General features: G+C 41.9%; 1 non-coding gene across 1 annotated transcript; it reads left to right on the top strand.

Moving 5' to 3' along the window:
* Window positions 1–7,078: 7,078 nt before the first annotated feature.
* Window positions 7,079–7,185, top strand: LOC127758262 (small nucleolar RNA R71). Its single transcript, XR_008013685.1, has one exon. It is a non-coding gene; the product is annotated as a small nucleolar RNA R71 (small nucleolar RNA).
* The last annotated feature ends 4,876 nt before the right edge of the window (window positions 7,186–12,061 follow it).

Genomic DNA, 12,061 nt, shown 5'->3' with positions numbered 1-12,061 from the left:
CACACAGATCCCAAATAACCCTTTGAACATGTTGATCCCGTTTAAAGCTATTGTTTCTATTCAACTATTGCATTTATTTTCGAATGTCATTGGGTGGAATTAACCTATTGTTTGTTATAGCCCTTTTGTTCTTGATTACTTTATTCCTTGATACCTTGGGTTCTTATAAATTGACTAGTTGAGCTTTATATATTGGTTCAGCTAGATATTAGATGTGATTGCTTAGCCATGCTTAGAAACATTAGCACACTATTGGGATAACTTATGACTCCCTATTATTCAATGATGGCTTAATGATAACTCATGATGGTTAATCATGATTGGTTAATTAATTAATTTGCCTACTAAAACCTGTTAATGGTGGGTTGTGAGCACATGGTTTTGATGGTCGTGCTCATGACAATTAAGGACCGGTTCACGAGTTTCGGTTGTGAAACATTAACCGTGCCAACCACAAGCCAGCGTGGGCAACGGCTTTACCTTTTGTATAGCATAGTTCATTGCGGGGCACCAGACTGAGAAGTGGCGGAGATAAGCCCACGGGGGTCGCTGGGGAGTCCATGCCTTGTTTATAAGGGGGTGATTATGATCCAGGAACGGTGCGCTGTGGTGGATTGTGTTGTGCGAGGGGTACTGTCACAGCTCCTTTCTGAGGTACCGTGGTGGTATCAAGGCGCATGGTGACATGTCGTGGGGCTGTGTCTTGTGGGTACAGTGGTACACCTCTGGTCAGAGTAAAACTATTCGAATAGCCGTGCCCGCGGTTATGGGCGGGTTTAACAATGTCTTTCGTGATTAGTCTCATACCTCTCATCATAATAAAAGATACTATGACTGGTAATAATTTGATTAGCTCCTAGTTTGGAATGGAATATTCCTGGTTTGGAGATAGAACTGTGCAGCCGGGATTGGTTGTTCAGAATGGTTGGGCCTATGCAACAGGGTATGTTGTATAGCATTGGATTAATATTGTTTAATTATTACTCAACTGTTTTACTAAATTCTGAAATGTTTATTAAATGCTGTTTATGCAAATGAAACCCTATTATGCCATCCTTTGTTATCCTGTGCACTTGCATATTTGCTGCGTGGCTTGCTGAGTATGTCATATACTCACCTTGCAATCATTCATCAGAGGAGGAGTTCTACAGTGATGCTGATGGTGTGGAGGATTAGGTGTAGCCCTGGTCAAGCTGCCTGTGGAGTGGAATCGTCTGCGCCGTTTATCTTATTTTCCGCTGCTTAGATCTTTATTGATTGAGAGGAACTATCTACCTCTGTAATGACATTTTATTCGCTTATTAATTAGAGTAATAATTGTACTCTATTATCAATTTGTTATTGTGTGCCTCGGCTGATTCCTGGACGAGGGTTCGCGCACATGTAAGCGTTTGGAATTTTGGATAGAAATTCCGGGCGTGACAGTATGCTGCTGGTTGCCTGTCACCAAATTCCTGTACTGCGGGAAGACACCATCTAGTAGAAAAACTGGTCCCTTGTTTTGATGCTCAGCAATCGTGCCATCAACCATAGATTTGATCTTGTTTGTTAAGGTATTGATAAGCACTCCTAATTGGTTGATCAAAGCATGTTGAACAACATAGTCAACTTGATCTTGGAAATTATTGAATTTCAAAGGTTCTTGCTCCTCAACGTCCTCTTCTTCAACATCCTCAACCTCACCATCCCTAGGCTCCCCACCTTTATCACTTGAATTATCTGCGCTGCCCTTGGCTTTACCATGCTTAGATGAGCTTGTTCCAGGTTCATCGGCAGCAACCACCTTCAGCTTGTACTTTTGAATGATTGTTCCTGAGATGGTCTCCTTGAATGAATTCATGAATTTGTCCTGCACGCTGCTCATCATCCGCTCAAACTCCTGCCTTTGTTCTAGTGACAATTTGTCTATAGTGACTGGGACGATGTTCTCAGCTCCAACCTCAGATGATGGATACTTGGTCCCCGGAGGGTTTGGAGGCTTAACCGTCGACGGTGATTGCTTTTCTGCCATGAGAAAAAGTTATCGCAACTCGGTCCAACTGGGCGTGTCAAAAGTGTGTTGATGCGAAAAACACACACTGGCCTGTAAGATCTGATTAACTTCAGTGCAGGTCCAAAATCTTGCTTTTAGGTTCGTGAACGTGCCAGTTGATTTGATCCTGCAATCAACAGAAAGAAAGACAAGAAAACCGCTACTAAATCCATAAACGATAGCCGATCGGCTAGTTGCCGATGACATATCATTTATCTTCAAGCCGATGTCATATTATAATCGATCGACAGTCATGAACAAATAAGATAAGACTAAATCTACTCGATCGGTTGTAGATACTAACGATATATAATCCTTCATTCGATGTGTATTTAAACTAAGTGATTGCGATAGATCGGTCACCATGCCGAGACAGTATAAATCACTTAAGTCGAATTATACATTAAAGCAATGATTATGTAAACGTTTATAGCATAGCCGATCAGATAGATCTAGCATGTATCGGCTAATACTCCGATACCACTTTATACTAAGATATTAAAACAGGTAAAATATATTAAACAAGAAGCCTAATATACTTTAGTGCAATAAGATCTCAATATAAAAGGAAGATCTAGCATATCAATCAAGCATATGAGATATAAAGTAGCTAAATCAGGTAAGATCGGCTGAAACCCCGATGCTATCTCTTCCGATGATCATAAAACAAACCAGATATCATAATCATAGATATTACTTAATAGATCAAACTCAACCGATGCAGCATTAAGCATAAAGACAAATATAAGATCTAGGCGAGATGATGAAAACCTCTAAGGGATGATAGATACACGATATAATCTAGATTAATAACGAAACATAACTCTATCGACTGCTTTTTAACAGTAAGAACCAGCCGATGACAAGTTATATAGCGCAACTAGCAGAGATTACAAAGTGTATATGATAACTCGACGAATTACATAAACAAGATTAGAGTGTCATAAAGATGGAAGCACTAATCTCGAGAACGCAAGCCGCCATGACAAGTTTACCTCTAGTTGAAGATCGAAATCGATGCAGCTCAACCCGAAAGCAAGAACTTGTCGAAATAGAACGAAAATAAAAAGGGTGGTGATGCGCCGAAAGTGTTATTGAAATGTTGTTGTAAATTACATGGGTTCGGGTTATATTTATACCCGAGATACATGATATGTCCTTGCCGGATACTACTCTTATCTTTAACAAACTCTAAGATACCATAAGTCTATGCGACAGACTTTTGCCCAAACATATCTCTAAGAAAATTACATAAAATATCCTAATTAATAGGTACAATTGCCCTTCTCAGAACATATCTCTATCGTGGCAATCCTTGTGAAGCACGCTGATCGATTATGGAAACAATCTCAGAACCATATTTATCAGAATCGGCTGTATTGGCTCTATCGGCTGTATCGGCTGTCCTCTGTCCGATCCATCTCAGCCGGTGCACACTCCAACCGATGCCTTCGCAGCCGATGCATACTCTGTTCTTCGAATCTAACTCTTTGCTGAATCCACTTCGATTCCAATGCTGAACCTGGTTCATATCTTACCAAATTTGGTCGTTAACACGCCGGCGCCGCGTGGGCTGACTCCTCCAGCCATGTAACACCCCAGAAAACCACATAAGCCTGGGATGCCACTAAACAACCATACATAAGTGCCAAAACTAGCAATTTTCGGCAACAACTACCTTAGACAAGAAAACATCATGGAAGCATCAAGATATGGATTAAGGTTATGATACAACAACTGACTGACATGTAGGGATAGCCTTGAAAAAGTAGCTGATCAATGGTCGACAACTCTAGTAAATAATTAACCCATTATATCTAAACACAAGTAATCTTATCAACATATTACAATAATCATGACTAAGTGAGATCATATCGTGCAACAGTGAAGCTAATCCTATCCCTTCACGCAAACATGTCACAACAAGTACCTGAAAAGACTATAAGGGAGTGAGAATAAATCTCAGCAAGCAAACGGCTTTAACAAGCTATTTAAGCCACACGTTTATTATATAACTAATTAAATACCAAGATATGATTCACATAAAGACAAGTTCAATATGCAAGGACTAAAACATCATAGCGTCACCAATAAAATCCATATACTCACAAATCCTAGAGAAGAAAACACTTCTCAAAGATATCTTCGATCAATAATTCTCATAACATCTTGCAATATGTGCATATGCAATGCAATGATATGTACTCCTGCCTTCACACCCAACAAGGTGTGAAGCTGCATCGTATTACGGCAATATACGATGTTGTACCAGTACGGTCGCAACCATAGGTTCACGACATAACTTCAAATGCAATGCAAGTGATGCAAATGCAGTATGAATTCCAGAGTATAACATCGAAACCACATTCCTTCGATGCAGATCAGTATAAATTATAACCAAGAGCATAAAGTATAACCATAAACAGTGTAAAATCAATGAGTATGATTCAGATAGGTAAATCCTCTGTGTAACATATAATAATATCTTGGTTGATGATATATAATTTCAAAGTGGAGGTAGAATCAAATAACAAGTCAAAGCTATAGCAAACCACCGCTACGTTTACTTGCCTTGAACAACGAAGAGACGATACCAAGCATTATCCGGAGCACCACAACCTATTTTCATAATTATAACCTTAGCATACAAACTACCAAATTCATACAATGCAATAAATAAACACCCGCAGTCCACAACCCAAGAAACGTACAAAACAACGAAAGTCGTTCTCAACTAACTACAGCACTGCTGCTTCACATTTTTATATCTATAAAACTACAAAGATTATGGATACAAATAAATATACTCTGAAGATCTACAGACAAAGACCTACAACCTGTATGTGAAAACAATATTTTAATTCTGACATTTTAAGGGGCTAATTCCTACTTGAAAACAGGGTTTATCATCTGTCTAGAAATTCAGAGAGCAGAGAGTAAAAACTCTATATCTCAAGATTTAAAAATCCAATAAAGATGTACTTTACCAATATGGAAAGATTAAAGCAATACCTACAACTTCGTTTATAGTTACAAAAGCTAATTCATCTGTTTAGCCCCTCTAAAAACAGTTTAATCGACTACTATCCAGATTATGACATAAAAACAACAGTCATACTCAAAAATTCATATCACCTAAACGACTTGAGATAAAATCGCGCCCTTTGGTGAAAAGATAGATCCAAACATTATCTACAACTTCCTAGTTATACACTTTTCCAGAAAAAGCCTTTTTGATAAACTAATTGATGAAATACTAAACCCCTGTAAATCTGCCCGCGAGTAGAATTACCAATCCGAGTCATAGCAACAAAACCTCCTTACCTAAACCCTAATTACCACGAATTAAAACTCTCAAAACACCCAAAAACAACATTAAAACAGTGGGGAAGTCTCACCTAGGGTTTTATGGAGAACAAAAATAAAGATGACGGGAAACACCAATTCACCACTCCTCTTGTTCCTCCCCTCCTTCTCATTCCGTTTTTGCAACTAGTTTCTTGATCCATCATACGGTGCAAGAGATCATGGAAGAGGAAATCTCGTGAAGGGGAGAGAACACCTAACACCGTACATAGGAGGGAGGGGCGGCAGCCTTGGCGTCGTGGGGTGGGGGGAGAGAAGAGGGAATCCTGTCCCTCCTCCTGTAGGGTTTTAGATAGGGGCAGGGAAGTGGGCTGGGCTCATGGGCCTAGATCCAAGCCAAGCTGGCCCACTTACAAGGGAACTTTATTTAACTAATTATCCATCCTGTCGGCCGCATCCATCTCCGGAAAAAAAATCGGTCTGAAGAGACCAAAAAAACCAAGACCGAATTTGCCGGTCCTGAGTTTTTTTTATGAAATTCGGTCCCAAGTTTTCAAAGACCGAAATGACCGAAAGACCGAAGACCGAGACCGAATTTTTCGGTCTGACCGAATGCCCACCCCTAGCTGCGTCATCGTATTTGGGCCTTGGGGCCGTGTATCATGTTGGAACCCATTAGGGTTGTGTCAAGAGGGGGTTGCACGACCCTAAACTCTATATATCAGTACCCGCCGTCATCTTTTGGGTTTGGGTTTTGCTTAGATTATTCTGTCGAGAACAGTTTCACTGCTAAATCGGTGTGTAAGACCCCAAGTTGTGAGCTTAATCATTCATCTGCAATTTTCGTTGTATTCTATCTCATTCTTATTTGTGTTCTTCAATTGGCAAACAGGGATTAGCCTTCTGGGCGAGGTCATTCGCGTTTCAACACGGGTGATAACCAGAGGAGACGTGGTACTGTGATTGCGGGGCTCAAGAGCGTGCGCGTTCAAGAAGCCGGATCGATTTGTGTCGCGACTCCGCCCAAATCGTTGTTTATCAGAACCTTCCTCCCAGATTCATTTGCAGGCACTAAAGCGGCCAATTGAGCTAGCTGGGCTTCTATCATTTTGTTAAAACTCAGCTGGTTTTGAAAAGCAGAAGCGAAGCCATCTAGCTTGGCATTAATGTTTTCTAATACCTTGTCATTCGCAGCTAGCTTTTTGCTTAAAGCATCAGTGGTCTTAGCTTGCGCAAAAACGAGATCTTTCAAGGTGGGTTGGTTAGAAAAGTTACCGTTGTTGTTACCTCCTTGATAGTATGGGCGTGGCTGGTTCCACCCCTGACCTCCTTGTGGACGATACCCGTTGTTGTTGCTGTTACCCATGTACATCGCTTCTTCACGGGTCTCCGGGCAGTCATTCCCAGAGTGACCTGTGCTGCCGCAGACTTCACACGTAACGTGTGAGTCCAAAGCTTTGACGGTGCCTTGTGGCCTTTTGTCATGGTCGTCCAATCGCTTTATGAGGAGGTCTAGCTTGGCAACAAGCATTTCCGTCTCCTTTATGGTATGCATGCCTCGCTGACAGGTTTGGAGTCGTTCCTCGCTCCAACCCATATTAGAGACCATCTTCTCTATTAAATCAACGGCACCTCGAACCGTCTTAGAAAAGAAGGCTCCTCTAGCTGCCGTGTCCAGTTGGTCACGGGACATGGGGGGTGAGTCCATTGTAAAAGTTCTGTAGGATCAGCCAGTCGTCCATCCCATGATGAGGACAGGCGGCCACATATTCTTGGAGTGGTTCCCACGCCTCAGGAATGGACTCGTCCCTCGTCTGCTGGAAACTTGAAATTCTGCCACGAAGGGCGTTGGTTTTGCCCATCGGAAAGAACTTCGAGAGGAATGCCGTAGAGCATCTGTCCCAGGTGTTGATAGTAGCACAGGTGGCAATCTCTATTATAAATCTTCCCCGGCAACGGTGCTAGAAATTATTGTTGGTATTTCTTAACGACATTACTAGAAAAGTAATTCCCAGCAATGGCGCAGAAACACTCTTGGTATATTATGGTTATAAAGTTTATCCACAAGCGCACGGATATACCATTGTAGCATTTCACGCGAGAGTATTCTAAGGGTATCGTATTTGTTTAATCCCGTGGGAAGATCATAGTAGAGAGAACCTGACTAATAATTTATATGTTACTTGTAATAATCATAGTCTAAGAAGGGGTCAAGATAAATCAAGGGTAGAGTGACACACAAGTAGGAGCTACTCATTCTCATACTAAAGTATCTAAGCTAAGTAGAAAGAAAAGAGAAAGATAATCTATTCCTATACTTCTAGTATACATAGTATACATACATCCTAGTTATCTGACATACTAGCTAATACCCTCTATCCGATGCCCTCCTGGTACTTCGAGAAGCCACCCCTGACTGCCGAGTTCCTTACGACAGCACGTCATGACCATACAACTGGGGCTAAATACGGAGGAGTACCGTCCCCAGGAAATTAACTTAGGACTATATACACGTGTGGAGGAATACCCGTACTGAGCTATCACCATCAGCGGCCCACCTCTCATCCGCAGCATATAACCCCAAATAATGATATCCTGTAATCTAGACACCACGCCTATACTACCAGATACTACTCCAATATCATCGTCATGACATAGAGTAATTGCATAAGCAAACATTATACCCGTACCAATGCATCTCCCAGATAAGCTAGCAGTATAATCAGTATAACATGAACATAATGTAAAGTTGGCATTAATATACTCGGAAAGTATTCCAATACCATAAATGTATAAAGCTTACAAAAGAGGAAAGGAAAGCTACTAGAGCCATACCCGAACTCTTTCGAAGGCTTCCGGACTCCGATTTCTACTCTATCCTATTCCACTAGCTTAAGAACACTAAAATAAACTTAAGAGAATATGAGAGAGCTTTGCTTGAGATGTGTGAGTGAAGTGAGAAAGTGAAGTCCTTATATAGAGGTAGGAATTATCCGAAGTGCTCTCCAACCGTTATTGGGATGTAATCCTGGACGTCCATGCCGAACCTTGGCCTCAATAGTGGAGATAGGGGGTTCGGCCGAACCAGGGGTTTGAAACCAGCCATCTTCGGCTGGCAACCTCCTGGACTCCTTCTCTTTGTAGACTTGTGAATTTTGGCCCAATTAATCACGTCAATTCTGAGTTCTTGGGCATTCATGCATAAGTCTGATTCTCGGCATCGTCCGATTGATTTTCGTCTAATTTGATGCCGATTCTCCTCCACTTTATGGTTATTCTCTGCAAAAGGTAGTAAACCAAATACTAGTAGAATATTATTATTCTAACATGGGGATATGTATTGCAAGCATAACTAGTTCTCCTCTATTTTGGTAATATTGACGATCGAAACTGATCGCTAACGACCGTCAACAGCATGACAAGCCACTAGTGAGAGAAGTCACGAATGACAACATAAATTCATTTGAGTTGAAGTCGGGGGCTACTGTCAGGGTTACGGATAAGGCATACCTCCTATCCTGTGGCTTATGGAATATACCGACAAGGCATACCTTCACGTATATGGATCATTCCCATAATTATCGTTTGGAATCTGTTCCGAATTATGGAAAATATCTCTACGAGTCAAGCGATTTTCAAGGTCCTACTCGGAGGGAATACGATTTTTGTTATGCCGTATCAAATCACATATCCTCAGATCTTTCTTGGGGTTCAAGATGATCCACGGTATAAAAGGGACCCCCTGGGAGGGGTACAAGGCATCCAATTCCACCGCCAACACACCCACCAAAGTTTACGAAGACAGAGTATATGGAGCCAAGTCACCGGGAGATCTTGTCAAATCCTTCGACTACGATCTTGTCGGTATCATCTATTTCGACTACTCTCTTTGTAATCTGTTCTCATCATCATCAATCCCATATAAACTGGACTAGGGCTATTACCTGATAAGGGGGCCTGAACCATTATAATCTTTGTCTTTTGTTTGCTTGATGTCATACTGCGTAGACCCTCGTTCTAACGTACCCCAATACTCTACTCATCCGGTCCGCGAGTATCACTCATCGACAGTGTTGACGCGAAAAATCAACGCTGTCACATCCTGATTTTCGTCTTAGGATTTATAAATTATTTAATAAATTATTATTAGAATTTATATTGAATGTTCATTAATTTACAAGTGAAGTTAAATGTGGGAAATAAAATTTCCTAAATATAAAGCATGGATGGATTTAATTTTTATTAAATTCTTCATGGTTAATTATACTCTCTGGAATTTTCTCGGATTTTTCGGAGCTCAATTCCTAATTTTAATCATACAAAGAACATTTCAGTAATTATCCGCATATTAAATTAATCATTAAATGGTCTGATTATAATTTTGTTAAGTACTTTGAGTGTCCAAGTATTTTCAGGATTTTTCTTAAAATTATTTGAGCATTGGAAGTATTTTTAACAATTCAAAGATCATTTAAGTGATTATTTTAATTGGAAAAGTAATAAAAATTCTCCTCCCTTGTCTTGGGCTGAATCCGGCCCATTCCTTTCCTTCCTCTCTCTTCCGCCGGCCCAACCCGAGCCTGCATCCTCTCTTCTTCTCTCAGCCAAAGTCCGGTTTTGCTCCCTCTTCTAATCAGGCTGAGAAAAGAAAAGCCCGGCAAGAAGTCTACTTTCCCTCCCTGCGCTACTGTTCATCTTCCAGCTCAGGCAGAGCCCGAGCCCGCCGTGCCGTGCACAGTGCCGCCGCCTCCTCCTTCCAAATCTCGCCTCCCCGTTGCTCCTTTTTCCAAATTAGTTGAGGGAAATATTCCTCTTATCATCCTCTATCTTTACCCCAAAAATCGGAGCTAATCGTTGAGTATTTTATCCGAATCGAACTCGTTTTCGAGTTTATCTCCAAAACCGAGTTTTTGATTTCCCGAGCCGATTTCTTGCGGGAGGAGTCCGATCTCTTCAATCCAAGGTTATAAATAGGACCCCCTAGTCCTCCTCTTTCGTTTGCCCCCTCTCCCGTGATCTCCCGTGCCTCGTAGCGCCGCCGCCACGTGCTCCACCCCGCCATCGTCGCCGGCCGAGCTCCATCCGTGTCGCGCCGCCGCCTCCGCCGTTGCCGCCGGTCGCCGTCACCACCGTTAGGTGCGCGGGAGGGTGGAGAAGCTCAGCCGCCTGTCCCCTGAAGCCGCCGACCACCGCAGCTCCGGCGCCACCGCCGACCGAAGCCGCCGTCTACCTCGCCACCGGCCGTCGTCCGTCGTCGTTTGTCGTATCGGTGAGCACCATTGAGTTCGCAATGTTGTCCTATACGCGTAGGTGTCCTCCAAAAGTCCGGCCGACTACCCTAGCTCCGGCGAGGTCGCCACTCGTGCCGTGGCTGCCGTCGATGACGTCATACGTCATCATCTCCTCTTTTTCAGTTTTTTTTAATAGATTAAATCTTCGGAAATTCATAACTAAATCATCGTAACTCGGATTCGAGTGGTTCAAGTTGCTAAGTTCATCTAAAATCAAGATCTACATGTTAAAAATATCCACATGTACTGTTTATGCTTGTTTTTGTACTGTTTTGTTGATTTTGTTCTTTCGCTTTAGTTTCTGACGTTCCGGAGGAGAGCGTTTTCGTTGAGGAAGGTTCAGAAGTGTTTGCGGAAGATCAAGGCAAGTCACACAGATCCCAAACAACCCTTTGAGCATGTTGAACCCGTTTAAAGCTATTATTTTATTTCAACTTATGCATTATTTTCGAATGTCATCGGGTGGTGAGCCTTTCCCAATTAATTAATGGCCGAAGATGACTTTATTTTCCTATGGGTTATAATTTGATTAGCTAGAACCTTATATATTGGTTTGCTTCAGCTAAATGCTATATATATATAATTGCTTAGCCATGCTTAGAAACATTATCACATAATTGGGATAACTAATGTTACACTATCACTTATGGTTATATTTAATGGTAGTTCACGATGGTTAATCGTGTTATGATAATTAATTGATAACTAAAACTTGACAATGGTGGGTTGTGAGCACATGGTTTTGAAGGACATGCTCATGACAATTAAGGACCGGTTCGCGAGCTACTGTTGTGAGACATTAACCGTGCCAACCACAAGCCAGCGTGGGCAACGGCTTTACCTTTTGTATAGCATGATTCATTGCGGGGCACCAGACTGAGAAGCGGCGAGAAGTCCGTGGGGGTCGCTGGGGTGTCCATGCCTCTGGTTATATTTATAGAGGGGGTGATTATGATCCAGGAATGGTGCACTGTGGTGAGTTGTGTTGTGCAGGGGGTATTGTCACAGCCTCTATTCGGGTACTTTCCAATATCGCGACGCATGGTAGACATGATGTTGAGGCTGTGTCTTGTGGGTACAGTGGTACACCTCTGGCCAGAGTAAAACTATTCGAATAGCCGTGCCCGCGGTTATGGGCGAGTTGAGCAATGTTTTTCGTGATTAGTCTTACACCTCTCACAATAATTATGGATGTTATAACTAGTAATAATTTGCTTAGCTCCTGGTATGGAGTTAGATCTGTACAGCCGGGTATGGTTGTTTAGGATGGTTGGGCCTGTGCAGCATGGGTGTGCTGTTCAGTGTTGATTAAAATTTCTGATTAATTACTCCACTGTTTTACTTCTCTTAAATGTTTTGCTAAATGCTGCTTTTGCAAATGAGCCTATATTATGCCATCCTTTGGTATCCTTGTGCACTTGCATATTTGCTG

This window comes from Oryza glaberrima, chromosome 12, assembly GCF_000147395.1.
Source record: "Oryza glaberrima chromosome 12, OglaRS2, whole genome shotgun sequence".
Classification (NCBI taxonomy): domain Eukaryota; kingdom Viridiplantae; phylum Streptophyta; class Magnoliopsida; order Poales; family Poaceae; genus Oryza; species Oryza glaberrima.
Note: the sequence above shows the minus strand (reverse complement) of the source record. Positions and strands in the feature narration are given on the sequence as shown.